This window comes from Triticum urartu, chromosome 5, assembly GCF_003073215.2.
Source record: "Triticum urartu cultivar G1812 chromosome 5, Tu2.1, whole genome shotgun sequence".
NCBI classification, from domain to species: Eukaryota; Viridiplantae; Streptophyta; class Magnoliopsida; order Poales; family Poaceae; genus Triticum; species Triticum urartu.
In genome coordinates this window covers 3,525,425-3,541,396 of record NC_053026.1, presented here as the reverse complement: position 1 = coordinate 3,541,396, position 15,972 = coordinate 3,525,425, and the positions used below count along the sequence as shown (strand labels likewise).

At 47.0% G+C, this 15,972-nt stretch overlaps 1 non-coding gene across 1 annotated transcript; it reads right to left on the bottom strand.

Annotated features, from left to right (window-relative positions):
- Positions 1–15,621: 15,621 nt before the first annotated feature.
- TRNAR-CCU lies at positions 15,622–15,694 on the bottom strand. The gene has a single exon. It is a non-coding gene; the product is annotated as a tRNA-Arg (tRNA).
- Positions 15,695–15,972: the final 278 nt, after the last annotated feature.

Below are 15,972 nucleotides of genomic sequence, written 5' to 3'. Positions count from 1 at the left end.
ACTTTTCTCAGTACACAACATATATTTTTAGTGTACATGTGAAACATTTTTGTTGCCACACGTTGAACATTTTTTTAATACACGGTGTATATTTTCCCTTAAAATACAAGTTTTCAACAGTTTTTTGAATACATGGTCAACAGTTTACAAATACATGGTGAACATTTTTTAAATACAGAATTAAAATTTTAAAAATATATATATGTTTTTATGTTAATTTATTTAATGTATGTTGTACATTTTTTTTGTATACGTCAGGAATAGTTTTTATGCACGTTTAACATTTTTTAAATACATGATCAACGTTTTTTCATACACATTGTATATGTTTTGTATACATTATTCGTATACATGGAAACCATTTTTTATTATACACACTTAATGTTTTTAAATTCTTGATTAACATTTTTCAAATACTTGATTTTTTTCAAATGCTTGATTAATATGTTTCAAATATGTGATCAACATTTTTTTTCATACACATTGTATATTGTTTGTATACATTATCTGTATCCATGAGAAACATTTTTTCTATACACATTTAACATTTTTCGAACATTGTCCTACTCTCATTCCACCGGATCAGCACGTCATTGGGCCTGGCTTATAAATGTGAGCCATGCAAAATCCAAAAAATGAGTGGAATGCCCCTCGTGTATTGAGAAGCTCTATGTGTTGTCATACACTCATTCTTTTATTTTGAACTATTTTCCTTCTCCCATTGGCTCGTTAGGGACCATGCGAGGTGGTGGAACCATTAGAAAGCTCTTTCCCTGACATCATCTACCTTCTTCCTATGAACTCTCTCTCTCTCTCTCTCTCTCCATGTATCCTTCTATAATCGAATTGTGAGATCCTGAGTAGTAAATCCATGTGTGTTATTAACATGTCATTCTATGGACACTCGGTACAGAACTAATTTACGAAGCATCGTCTTTTGGACACTAGGCAGAATACTCAACATGATCCTCGGTAAAATTTCAGTTCCGTCCATTTCCCCATATTGTTTGGTGAAGCGAGAGAGGATTTTGTACGGTAGCTGGCGCGAGAATTTTTTTGCTGGGAAAGGTTTGGCTGGATGCCTGAACCCAGGTATAGGTGGTCCATGATTTTCCGGCCTTTGGAGGGATTGATGGATGGAGGGCTGATGGTTCACTGATGTGTCACTATTGCAAGGAACAAGCATGTACTTTGTTGAGTTATGTTATGTTCAATAAGTAACGTTTGCTACTAGTTATTAATTAAGCAATGAATTTACAAATAAAAGGTGAGCACATAATTTTGATTAGTTCTTAGTTAGTGCGGTCAAAGGCATGTCATTTTCAGTTGGTACATGGCCCTCATTGTGGTTTCAGATCGGCTCCATGGGAGCCAAAACCTAGGCCTGCTCTCGGAGAAGGCGTTCGCGCTTCCGCTCCTGGCACAAGTGTAGGCATTGCATCTTTTTTTTGGTTTTGTTCGAATTTCTTAGAAGTTTCGTCATTGCCCATCATGGTTGTGGCGAGCAGGGCTAGATCATCCTTGCCTATGGCGGCGACGACTACATTCTCGACATTGGCATTATCCCCTTCGCTGTTGAGATTATCAACCATGTAGCAAGAAGTTGCCCGCTAAGGCTGGGAGTGGGTCGGGATGGCCGCTGGAGAACTGTTGTCGCTCTCCTCTTCCTCCACTTCACCCTCCTCGAGGACGTCGTAAAGAGATTCCACATTGAATACGAAGTGGGCAGTGGGTGGGTTGACGAAAATCAGCTCATGTGCTCCACGTGGCGTCGAGTTGTAGAGGGAGAGCTCGCCGCTTGAATCAACGATGAATTCCAACTCCCTGAAGAAGAGAAGATGGCCTGGACTGTAGGTGTCAATGCCTCAGATCTTCCTCGCCGAGTTGGGGATGAAATTCATCGCTCAAATGCAAAGATCTGGAGGTGAGGGAAGATGGCATGGTTGAAGTTAGATCCCATTTGAATCTCGTGAAAGGATCGATGTGGTTGACTAGAGGGGGGGGGGTGAATAGGCAACTAACAATTTTTAACTTTTCTTTACCAAATTAAACTTTGCATCAAAGTAGGTTGTCTAGATGTGCAACTAGGTGAGCAACCTATATGACGCAATAACAACAAACAAGCAAGCAAGCAAGAGAAGTAACACTAAAGAGGTTGCACAAGTAAAGGTAAGAAATAACCAAGAGTGGATCCGGTGAAGACGAGGATGTGTTACCGAAGTTCCTTCCTTTTGAGGGGAAGTACATCTCCGTTAGAGCGGTGTGGAGGCACAATGCTCCCCAAGAAGCCACTAGGGCCACCGTATTCTCCTCACGCCCTCACACAATGCGAGATGCCATGATTCCACTATTGGTGCCCTTGAAGGCGGCGACCGGACCTTTACAAATAAGGTTGGGGCAATCTCCACAACTTAATCAGAGGCTCCCAACAATACCACGAAGCTTCACCACAATGGACTGTGGCTCCATGGTGACCTCAACAGTCTAGGGTGCTCAAACACCCAAGAGTAACAAGATCCGCTAGGGATAGGTGGGGGAATCGAAAATCTCTTGATGGAAGTGTAGATCGGGGCCTTCTCAACCACTCCCGAGCAAATCAACAAGTTTGATTGGCTAGAGAGATAGATCGGGCGAAAATGGAGCTTGGAGCATTAATGGAGCTTGAGAGGGAAGAAGTAGGTCAACGAGGAAGAAGGGGACCCCCTTTTATAGTGGGGGCAACAATCCAACCGTTGCCCCACTAAACAGCCCCGCAGAGGGCGGTAGTACCGCTTGGGTGGGCGGTACTACCGCTGATCCAGTAGTACTGACGTTCCACCTAGCGGTACTGCCGCGCAAAGGAGAGAAGCAGGGACCTGGACCCAGAGCGGTACTACCGCGGTGGTAGGGGCGGTACTACCGCTGAGAAGCGGTACTACCGCCTCTACTGCCACAACTAGTGCCGCAAAACCCGACACGAGAAAAAGAGCCCTCGAGTCGAGGCGGTAGGAATCTGGCAAGCCAGCGATAGTACAGATGCGGAGTCACCGGTGGTACTTCCGCTGCGGAGCGGTACTGCCGCTTGTGACCCCTCAGCGGTACTACCGCTGGGTAGCACGGTACTACTGCTGGGACCCAGACAAGACACACAAGTAGAGAAAAGATATCTCCATCGAAGCGGAAGGGCTCGGAGGGAGAGAAGCGGAAGTGTACGTGTTGATTCCACCCAAGAAATCCCACAACGGACCCCCCTCTTGATAGTACGGTGCCCTCTACGCAACTAGACCACCGAAAGAGAAACGAAAGAGCTACACCATCTTGAATGACACTCCGAGGGGAAGAAATCATCTCGTGCCAAGGATGAATCTCTGATATGCTCAAAGCACACAATTAGTCCACAAACACGTGGTCATCAATCACCAAAACCACATCGAGAGAGATATGCCTCAACAATCTCCCCCTTTTTGGTGGATTGATGACAACTAGGGATTTGCACAAGGAAAAGATATAAAAGTAAGAATACTTAGAACTACAAAATATAGACGGGCTCCCCCTGAATGTGTGCACCTAGTTAGTGGAGCCTTTGGAATGCAAGACACACACATTCGGATCAACACTCCCCCTATATTTTATAGTCCAACAATTCTAAGCACAGGATATATGAGAGAAGGGTATAAAACAGGATAAGCATGCAACTCATAAGATACTACAGTACTGAAAGACATAAGTAATAAGGTAGCGATAGGGAGCATATGTCTCACACCATATGTCTAGAACTTAGGTCTCACTGGCACCAAACCAAACCAAGCAAAGACAACTAGAAAACACACGAGAAAACACAAGACACAAAGACACGCTCGCAACACATCAACAACCCAAATCCCTAAACTCTCCCCCCCTTTGGCATCGAGACACCAAAAGGGCAAAGAGCATTGCTACGGCTCCAGGTGATGGCAAGATGAGGATCTCGAACATCACATCTCATCGTGATCATCTGCATCTCCGTCGTTGGTCGGAAACTGCTCGGCGTCTGAATCAGTCCAAGGGCAATGCTGGTGAATCCATTCCTCCTCTTGAGTGATCTGTCCCTCAGAACCGCTGACAACGGTCGCACCCAGGTGACGCATGAGCTCCTTGTGGCGCACCCTGGCCTGCTTCTCAGCCACATGAGTCATATACTAACCATGAGACTCCATGCAGAAAAGCTTCTTAATCTTGCGTTTAAGCTTCTTTGCCCAAGAAGGTTCTGCACTAGCGGGCCCAAAGTCCTCCTCGTGATCATCAGTTTCAGCCTCACCCTCAGCCTCCATGGCAGCAGCAGCAGTAGATGGACCCCCGGGTTTAGGTGCTGGGGTGCCCCAATTGTCCTTCTTCCTCAGATGCTTGATCTCATGAGAAACCAAGTCTCCAGTTTCCAACATCACTCTGGGATAAACACGTGCCCAGGCCTTCTCAATGAGCCTCATGATGAATGGACCATATATCGGGCACTTGCGCTCAGAAACGGCAGAGAGAAGTTCAGACCACATAACATGAGAAATGTCCAGGCTCTCTCCAGTGTTTGCTTCCTTCTCATGCTGGCAGAAAAGAAGCATGTCCACGAGATAGGAGTGGACCTGATCCAGATTCCCGATGCGAGGGAAGAGAGTCTCACGGAAGACACGATGAAGAATGTCCAGAAATGTAGACAGCTCATAGGTTTCGTTCTTAGTCACTGGGTGAACCTTCACGGTGCAGTAGGGCCAAAGGGCTTGCTTGTGAGTGGATGTAGCATTGCGGTGAGGGCGAAAGCCTACTGGAGTCTCAAGCCCTTGATCTTCCACATCAAGTAACTCCATGAAGGCCTTCCACTTGACGGAAAGCAACTTGCCATTGGTCATCCAAGTCAGAGTCCTGTCGGCATCAGTTCCAAGATGAACGGTAGCAAAGAATTGAGCCACCAAATCTGCATCGAAATCCTTGTTGAACTGCATGATCCTGAGAATGTTCAGCTGAGTACACATCTGAAGGGCTTCGCCAAAGTACTCAGGGTCCTTCTCCATGGCATCAGTGTCGATGGAGCGAACATCAACATAGATATTCTTCTTGGACTTGATCACATCAAAATAGACGGCAAACTGAAAGCGGTTCCAGAACGGGCGGTTGACCAAAGTGGGATCTTGGTCCGCCTCATAGGGGTTGCGACGACGCTTTTCCCAAAACTCCTTGGCAGTCATCTCAGTCACAGTCTTTCCCTTTGGCTTGTTGGCGGATCTCTTCGACTGCTGAGGTGGTGGAGGAGCACTTGCGGATGCGCCTGCTGGTGGCGGTTGATTGCTAGAGGAACCACGTGCTGGCTCAGAGGTGCGGTAGCGCTTTGACGTTGCACACCCAGGGTTGACACGGCGGACCTGCTGCTCATGATGATCATCACCTGGAACCAAACACAAGAACACGCAAAAAACCCAGAAAGAACAAGCATAAGCCAACAAACACAACAAAAGGATCAAGGTATGGCAGGAACATGATGGAACTTGGCAGGCAGCGGTAGTACCGCGACATGCACGCGGCAGTACCGCTCCGAAGAGAGCGGTAGTACCGCTCGAAGCGGGGAAACAGCAGTTCCCTACTACCGTGGTCAGATCCGGCACTACCGGCCTGCCAAATTCAAAAATATTCCTATCAAACCTAATCTAGATAGTCTAGTTGCCTTCTCCAACCTACTCAAGCCTAGATTTAGCCAAAAATCTAGAGATGCAACCACCATTGCCCCTAAGACGCAAGATCTAAAAACGAGACAAAAGGAGAGAAGGAACGGGGGCAATACCGGCATCCATGGCAAGAGAACGAGGTGGGGATCGACTCCACCGAAGGAAATGGAGAGGGACGCCCCGGAGACGAAGATCCGCCAGAGCCCTCCCGTGGGGATGCGTGGCTGGAGAGAGGAAGAGGAACGAGGGGGCGAAGCGAATGGGTATGGGGGAGAAGAAACCTCCCCCTGCCCCGATATAACCCCCTGGTCCCGCCCCTCAGCGGTAGTACCGCGCTGGGGGGCGGTAGTACCGCTTATAAGCAGTAGTACCGCGCACCACCAGCGGTAGTACCGCCCCGCACGCCACGACAACTAAACAACACGGCTTAGCTCGAAAGAAAAACAAAAGGCAAGAAGAAGAGAGAACACACTAGCAAGAGGCCAAGACACACCTCTTAAAGAGAGGGCGGTGGCTGAGGCCACCTATGTTTGAGTCAAGAGGTATGGCGCCGCGAAGATTTTAACCTTGGGCCCATGACCAACACTCGTCTTTGAAGCACAAGAACCATCAACAATGGCTAATGTGAAAGACTTGATCAATTTATGCATAATGGGGGGAGGGAGAGTTCATTGAGAGAACAACACTCCCCCTATGTCCATGCCTACATCTAAACTAGACAACAAACTGAGTGTGGTGGGGTGTGCAAAGGTTCAAGTCACATTGCTCGAATCAATGATATTTAGCTCATGCCTTAACTCGCGAAATCTTGCTTCATCCAAGGGCTTCGTGAAAATATCTGCAAGGTTATCATGAGTGTTGACATAGTTGAGCTCGATCTCTCCTCTCCTAATGTGATCCCGGATGAAGTGATACCGAATCTCAATATGCTTCGTCTTGAAGTGTTGAACCGGATTTAGAGAGATCTTGATGGCATTTTCATTGTCACACCAAAGAGGAACTTTGTCACAAATGACACCGTAATCCTTTAAAGTTTGCCTCATCCATAAGAGTTGTGCACAACAACTACCGGCCGCTACATACTCCGCTTCGGTGGACGAGAGAGACACACAACTTTGCTTTTTAAAAGACCAACTTACCAAAGAGCAACCAAGGAATTGGCACCCTCCGGAAGTGGACTTCCTATCCACTTTGTCTCCCGCCCAATCGGAATCTGAATACCCTACAAGCTTGAAGTTTGCTCCTCTTGGGTACCATAAGCCAAAGTTTGGGGTATGAGCCAAATATCAAAAGATTCGTTTGACCACCACATAGTGGCTTTCCTTAGGTGCGGCTTGAAACCGTGCACAAATTCCCACACTCAACATGATATCCGGTCTAGATGCACAAAGGTAAAGCAAGGATCCAATCATGGAGCGATATACCTTTTGATCCACCGCTTTACCATTGGGATCTATGTCAAGTTGGCACTTGGTGGGCATTGGAGTGGAAGCCGGCTTGACATCACTTAGCTTGAATCTCTTGAGCATGTCTTGAGTGTATTTGGCTTGGTTGATGAAGGTTCCTTCTCTTCTTTGCTTCACTTCGAACCCTAGAAAGAACTTCAACTCTCCTATGGAAGACATCTCGAACTTTGAGGTCATGAGAGAGGCAAATTCCTCATTGAAAGCTTTGTTAGGGGAACCAAAGATAATATCATCAATATATAATTGGCACACAAACAACTCCCCTTTGACCTTCTTAGTAAAAAGAGTGGGGTCGATTAGCCCAACTTCAAAACCACGGTCTTGTAACAACTCGGTAAGGTGGTCATACCACGCACGTGGGGCTTGTTTAAGGCCATAGAGTGCCTTATCGAGTTGATACACATGATCGGGAAAGTAGGGATCCTCGAACCCGGGAGGTTGCTTGACATAAACCAATTCATTAATAGGACCATTAAGAAAAGCACTCTTCACATCCATTTGTTGTAACTTAAAGTTATGATGATAAGCATATGCAATCTACATGCGAATGGATTCAAGACAAGCAACGGGAGCAAAGGTTTCACCGTAGTCGATACCCTCGACTTGGGAGTAGCCTTGTGCTACCAAACGAGCCTTGTTGCAAATGATAATCCCATGGGCATCTTGCTTGTTCTTAAATATCCACTTGGTTCCAATGACATTGTGCTTCCCCGTCGGTCTTGGCACCAATCTCCACACTTTGTTGTGCTCGAAGTTGTTGAGTTCTTCATGCATGGCATTGAGCCAATCCGGATCTTTGAGCGCCTCATAGACCTGGTGGGGTTCGACACAAGAGAGAAACGCATGATGTTCACAATAGTTTGCTAATTGTCTACGAGTGCTTACCCCCTTTCTTAAGCTTCCAAGCACATTCGTCATGAGATGATCCTTGGTGGAGAGCTTGGAAGCAACCTTGGCGGCACGACGCTCCAATTCCTCCTCGGGGGTGAGACGAGGAGTGGTCACTTGATCATCGTGAGCGTCGTCTTGAGCTTGTTCTTGTTCTTGAACTTGCTCGGAGGAGAGAACTTGACCTTGGGCATCACTTGGTGTGTCAACACCGTCTTGAGCATGATCTTGCCCTTGGTCTTGTTCTTGAGGATGAGGGCCTTCACGTTGTTCTTCGGAAGCGTTTGGGCCTTGGGTTGGTGATGGCTCCACTTGAGTGGAGCATTGTCCTTCTCCTTAGGCCACAAGGGGTTCCTCAATGGGTAGGATAAAACCAACACCCATTCTTCTTATGGCTTGAGGAGGAATTTCATCACCTACATCACAAGTGCCACTTTGCTCCACTTGGGAGCCGTTATTCTCATCAAACTCCACGTTACATGTCTCCTCAATAAGTCCCGTGGATTTATTGAGGACACGGTAAGCATGAGAGTTTGTAGCATAACCAACAAATATGCCCTCATAAGCTCTAGCCTCAAATTTAGACAACCGAACACCTTTCTTGAGAATGAAACACTTACACCCGAACACCCGAAAGTACTTGAGGTTGGGCTTGTTACCAGTGGGTATCTCATATGGAGTCTTGTTCAAGACCTTGCGGAGGTAGATCCAATTGGATGCATGACACGCGATGTTGATGGCTTCGGCCCAAAAGTTGTATGGAGACTTGAACTCCGCCATCATGGTCCTTGCCGCATCCATCAATGTCCGGTTCTTCCTCTCCGTAACACCGTTTTGTTGAGGGGTGTAAGGTGCGGAATATTGATGCTTGATCCCCTCATCACTAAGAAACTCATCCAAGGTGTAGTTCTTGAACTCGGTGCCGTTGTCACTTCTTATTGTCAAGATCTTTGCATTGTGTTGACGTTGTGCTTCATTTGCAAAGTCAATGACGGTTTGTTGGGTCTCGCTCTTCCTCTTGAAGAAATACACCTAAGTGTATCTTGAGTAGTCATCCACAATCACCAAGCAATACTTCCTACCCCCAAGACTATCGAAGGATGGAGGCCCAAAGAGATCCAAGTGAAGGAGCTCCAAAGGCCTCTTTGAGTAAATGATAGTCGTGGGAGGGTGAGCCTTCTCATGTAGCTTTCCCTCGATACAAGCACTGCAAGCACGATCTTTAGCAAAACTAACATTCGTTAGTCCACGGACATGGTCCCCCTTGAGAAGACTTTGCAAAGATCTCATATTGACATGGGCTAGACGGCGATGCCAAAGCCATCCCACATCAACTTTAGCCATTAGGCATGTCACGGTCTTAGTGGGTCGCTCCAAAAAGTTAATCACATATAGACCGTTCTCGACATGCCCAACAAAGGCTACTTTAAGAGTCTTGCTCCACAAGAGGGCCACGGTATCAATATCAAAGAAAGTGGCAAAGCCCATGATTGCAAGTTGACGGACGAAAAGTAAATTGTACGCAAGGGACTCAACTAAGCATGACCTTCTCGATCGTGAGATCATGAGAGATGACTACCTTGCCAAGTCCCAATACCTTAGAAGATGAGGTGTCACCCCACTCGACATTGGTGGGCATAGATGGAATCTTGTGCACGTCCACCATCAAGTCCTTGCTTCCGGTCATATGATTTGTAGCTCTGCTATCGAGCAACCATGATCCCCCACCGGAAGTAAACACCTACAAGAGATCAATGCTTGATTTTAGGTACCCATTTTGTAATGGGTCCTTTGATGTTAGTAACAAGGGTCTTTGGAACCCAAATAGACCATTCAATATACTCATGAGGAGAACCAACAAATTTGGCATAGACATGCCCATCACTAGCACGACATAACACATAAGAAGGATTAAAGTAGTCGGCTTTGATGGAAGGGGTGGCATTGCCCTTTTTGACACCGCCACCCTTCGCATTGTTCTTATTCTCCTTGGAAGCACTCTCTCCCTCCTTCACAAAGGTTTGCATGAGAGGAGGAGGTCGGTTGGTCTTGTCATTCTTCTTCTTGTTCTTGGACTCGGGCACGTACCCAACCCCTTCCTTGGCCACAACTCCCTTTTGGTTGGTCAAGAGGCCGTTGAGATTCTTCTTGCCTTGTATGCAAGTCGTAAGACCTTTCTCAAGTTGCACCTTTAGCTTAGCGTTCTCCTCAACAAGATGCACATGCTCACAACACGGGTTAGTAGCATTTGCATTATCAATTAACATCATACGAGGAAAAGTGGCTTTTTCCTTGGTTAGCTTTACTTGAAGTTGGTCATGAGACTCTTTGAGGCTAGCATGAGCACCCTTCAAGACCTTGTGAGCCTTGTCAAGTAGATCAAACTCCTCTTTGAGTCTAGCAAGATCAACCTCAAGTTCGGCCTTCTCGGAGTTTAGCACACGAGAAACAATGAGAACATGATCAAAATATTTCTTTAACTTAGCATGATCAACGTTGTGTGACTCCTCAAGAGCCAAACGAAGACCACGATCTTCCTCAAGAGCATTGGAAAGATTCAAGATCTCATCGGCATAGTCACGACTATGCCCTTCCATCTTAGAGATGGTATCTTCGTGAGCCTCGATCATGTCATTGGCTTCACCAAGTTGTTCCAAGAGAGCAACAAAGTGCTTCTTGGATTTACCCTTAAGTTTGCCCATAAAGGCATCAAACTCATTCACTTCCACATTAGCTCCCTCATTTTCATCAATGCTATCCGTCAAAGAAGGATGATTAATGATGGTAGTTTTGATGTTGGAGGTTACCTTGTTGGTGGCTTTAGCCATGAGGCACTTGGCGGTGATGCTCTCATTGGGTGAGTCGAAGATAGACACCCGTGGAGTCATCGCAATGGCAACTGAGGCCATGGCAACCGACTCGCCATCTTCATCATCGTCATCATCCTCATTGTACTCTTCTTGTACCACCAATGCCTTGGGAGGAGTCGTCTTGGTGAAGTTGCTCTTGTTGGGGAATGACTTGGCCTTGTCCTTTCGGATGAGCTTGCCACCATTGTCTTCCCTCTTCTCATACGGGCACTCCGCAACAAAATGACTCACATTACCACCAAGGTTGGAAAAAGCGGTAGGCGTAAGCGAGGTGGTTGGCCTTCGCCTAGTGCCTAGGCAATGCCCAAGCGCCCTAGGCGTGGCCTAGGCGGTAATATAATTTTTACTCATAGTGTCTTTGTGATTATTATATGGGTGTTGATATTAGTTTAGGGCATATAAATAAGTTGATTACCATCTACTGCCATTGGAATATAACCCGTTTTGCATATTAGTGCGGTATGTGGCATGATTTCTTACTAGGGTAGATAATTCCTTGCTTGCCCTGTCTAGACCTCCATTTATGCCCTAGGCGAGGCGTTTGGCCACTTCCTAGCGCCTAGGCATGCCTAAGCGCCTCCTAGGCACTGCCTTTTCCAACAGAGATTACCACAATTGTAGCAAGTCCTTACACGTTGCTTGCTCTTCGTGCCACTTGAGTTGCTTTTGTTAAAGTTTGGCCTTGAGTTTTTCTTACTCCAAAATTGCCTTGAAGCAAGTGCCATGTGTTCATGATATGCATACTTTGTATCTTCGGGGTTGCTCTCCTCTTCTTCCTCTTCTTCTTCTTCAACGCAGAGCTTGGCCTTCAAAGCAAGGTTGGGCTTCTTTGCCCTTTGAGAACGAAGCACTGCATTGTCGGCGGTCTTGTCCAAAATGTTCATGGCCACAAACTCATCCAACACTTTGCTTGAGGTCAAAGTGTGGAAGTCCGGCCTTTGACGAATGACGGAGGACATGGCCTTGTGGTAAGGCATCATTGCCTTGAGGAATTTGCGCTTTGTCATCCGTGTCCTTGCTCCCGTGATCTCGGAGTGAGACCGCGAGTTTGGTTACTCTCCGATAAAGCTCACGAGGTTCTTCATCTTCTTTCATTGCAAACTCATCGGCCTCATCTTGCACCACTTCATAGTTGGAGCGTTGAATGCTTGCGCTTCCCCGGTAGAGTGAGACAACACAAAGCCATGCGTCTTTGGCCAAGGCGAAGGGCCGAAGATGAGGTAGATCTTCGGGTGGAATTGCATCTTGAATGATGAAGAGAGCATTCTCATTGAATTGATTATCCACGGCTTCTCGAGGAGTGAAGTTGCTTGGATCATGCGGATAGAAACCTTCTTCAATGATTCTCCAAAGATTAGTGTTCACATGATTTAAATGATGTTTAAAGCGGTAAACCCAAGAATCAAAGTCCTCATTTTTCACAATCTTAGGGGGAGGACCGGCATGATTCAAATGAGTGGAAGGAACCGGTCCACCATAAACAAGTGGTGGTTCCACATGAGCAAAGATGCCGGTGCCATTCTTACCACTAGAAGGAGCCTTTTCACTACTAGCTTCCCCCTTATCGGAGGTAGCATCCGTCACCTTGTCGGTGGGATTACCCACTTTCAACGGTGCGGTGGATAGTTTAAGCCCTTCAAGGAATTTAGTAAACATGCTTTCAACCTCGGTCGTCATGGAGGTTTTCAATGTCTCCAAGGCCACATTGAACTCCTCACGAGAGACCGAGGTTTCCCCATCGCCCGTAGACGAGATCGGATTCACACCGAAGTGTTCCTCCACACCATCTACGGTATCAACCATACTCTTTAGACGGTAAAGTCCTTAATAAAGAGACGAGGCTCTGATACCAATTGAAAGGATCGATATGGTTGACTAGAGGAGGGTGAATAGGCAACTAACAATTTTTAACTTTTCTTCACCAAATTAAACTTTGCATCAAAGTAGGTTGTCCAGATGTGCAACTAGGTGAGCAACCTATATGATGCAATAACAACAAACAAACAAGCAAGCAAGAGAAGTAACACTAAAGAGCTTGCACAGGTAAAGGTAAGAAATAACCAAGAGTGGATCCGGTGAAGACGAGGATGTGTTACCGAAGTTCCTTCCTTTTGAGGGGAAGTACGTCTCCGTTAGAGCGGTGTGGAGGCACAATGCTCCCCAAGAAGCCACTAGGGCCACCGTATTCTCCTCACGCCCTCACACAATGCGAGATGTCGTGATTCCACTATTGGTGCCCTTGAAGGCGGCGACCGGACCTTTACAAACAAGGTTGGGGCAATCTCCACAACTTGAATCGGAGGCTCCCAACAATACCACAAAGCTTCACCACAATGGACTGTGGCTCCGTGGTGACCTCAACCGTCTAGGGTGCTCAAACACCCAAGAGTAACAAGATCCGCTAGGGATAGGTGGGGGAATCGAAAATATCTTGGTGGAAGTGTAGATCGGGGCCTTCTCAACCACTCTCGAGCAAATCAACAAATTTGATTGGCTAGAGAGATAGATCGGGCGAAAATGGAGCTTGGAGCATTAATGGAGCTTGAGAGGGAAGAGGTAGGTCAACGGGGGAAGAAGGGGACCCCCCTTTTATAGTGGGGGCAAAAATCCAACCGTTGCCCCACTAAACAGCCCCGCAGAGGGCGGTAGTACCGCTTGGGTGGGCGGTAGTACCGCTTGGGTGGGCGGTACTACCGCTGATCCAGCGGTACTGCCGTTCCACCTAGCGGTGCTGCCGCACAAAGGAGAGAAGCAGGGATCTGGACCCAGAGCGGTACTACCGCGGTGGTAGGGGCGGTACTACCGCTGAGAAGCGGTACTACCGCCTCTATTGCCGCAAAACCCGACACGAGAAAAAGAGCCCTCGAGTCGAGGCGGTAGGAACATGGCAAGCCAGCGGTAGTACAGCTGCGGAGTCACCGGCGGTACTACCGCTGCGGAGCGGTACTGCCGCTTGTGACCCCTCAGCGGTACTACCGCTGGGACCCAGACAAGACACACAAGTAGAGAAAAGATCTCTCCATTGAAGCGGAAGGGCCCGGAGGGAGAGAAGCGGAAGTGTATGTGTTGATTCCACCCAAGCAATACCACAGCGGACCCCCTCTTGATAGTACGGTGCCCTCTACGCAACTAGACCACCGAAAGAGAAACGAAAGAGCTACACCGTCTTGAATGACACTCCGAGGGGAAGAAATCGTCTCGTGCTAAGGATGAATATCTGATATGCTCAAAGCACACGATTAGTCCGCAAACATGTTGTCAGCAATCACCAAAACCGCATCGAGAGAGATATGCCTCAACATCTCGGTTTTCGCAAGCACGACCTGTGCCTAGTGCACCACTGTCGGTGTTAAATCCAGCATACCCCTCGGTAGGGTGATGAGACATGCCGGAAAGCCCAGAGGGAAAACATGAGACAAATTTAGCTAGGTTAAGGCCCACTCATGCTCGTGTTGTATTGACTAGATGGGGTGCACAGAGTACAAGGATGATCTCAGCGATCACAGCTACACCGAGGGATGACGAATAATGTCTCCATCGACTGGCCCGACCTTGACTTATAGAGGATACCGAGGTCGTAGGTTTAGAGAGTACTCGTCAGTTCTAAGGCGGTCAGAAAGTCCTCCTCACATCGGACCTCCTTGTCTTGAACATCAAGTATAGTTGGCGCCTTCCTTTTAGAGGGTTCCGAGGCCAGGTTGTGGGCCTAGGCCATGCAATGGCCCAGGGGGCCTCGAGCCGACTTTCGGCGTCCTGGAATACCCCTAGTGCTGGACATCGTCAATTTTATTACCATACCGCTAGGAGTGTGAGGATGGGACCAACATATATGGGGGAGCCTCCCATTACTTTAGAAATGCTAGGAGCATGCGCGTAGAGAGAGAGAGCACGCGCATGCATTGGACCTAATTAAGCGTGTGCGCTAGCTTGAATTTTCCTGTGACTTGTGACTTTGGACACTTGGCGTGGCCTAGACTCCGTTGCGTATTATTTTTATTTTTATCTTTATTTTATTTATTTTTATTAAGCGAATCACACCTTTGCAAAAATATTATGCATGGCTGGTTTTGTTTCAACCATGTGCAGTGTATGTGTAGAGACATCGTCCTCGTTTTTATGAGAGAGTCAAAGAGTCTCTACTGTAGCCCCCTCCCCCAATAGTTTGCTAGAAAAATTGTCGATGCAACATCTCACAACAAATATGATGAAGAATGAGGTGGAACCAATAAACAAAGGGTTGCGTGATGAAGAAAAAAGCACATCAAGTCGAAGCGGTGTGTGTATACCCGACGACCATTATAGAACAGAAAAATTGTGTTTGGCTATAAGACAAGATATGGAAAATTATGACGTGGCATGCCGCGTGTTTCTGACGGCTAAGAATCATATGATAGATCGCTAAATGGGGCAAGAACTGAGAAAACTTTTCATTAAATAGGGTAAAAACTCGGAAAACCTTCCTGAATGGGTACTCTGGATCACCCGCAAACAAAAAAGAATGGGTACTCTAGATGCAATTGGGGTAATTTATGTGAAAAAGTTAAACCAATGGGTAAGAACTAGAATTGAGTCGATTCATTAATCGACAACCGAAAATGCCGGCTCCCTCCATAATGTGCATCCAGCTACAGCTAGCTGCATTTTTCTGGGCGGCTCCTTCACAAAATGGACCTATGGAGGACTGGCGGCAGCGGATGAGCTTTGTTGGAATTTAGAGTAAAAAATTACCGCGCCAGGTAGGGGTCGAACCTACGGCCTTCCGCTTAGGAAACGGACGCTCTATCCACTGAGCTACAGGCGCTGATGTGTCTAATTTTCAATGAGATGGAGAATAGAAACGATTTGGAAAGGGGCAACTGAATTTCACAAAACATGAATACCATCCATTTCGTTGGATTTAATGTTGAACTGGTAAAACAAAGCGAATATGGATTTGTTGTCACAGGGAACAAGACGTCCGAGAAGCTAGGGACGATCGAAACACTGTCCAAAATGTTTGTGTACCTGAGGACGGTGTACCACATGCCGAGTGTCAGCGCCACCGCCCTCCTCAACATCTTCTCTAGCTCAAGCAATCTC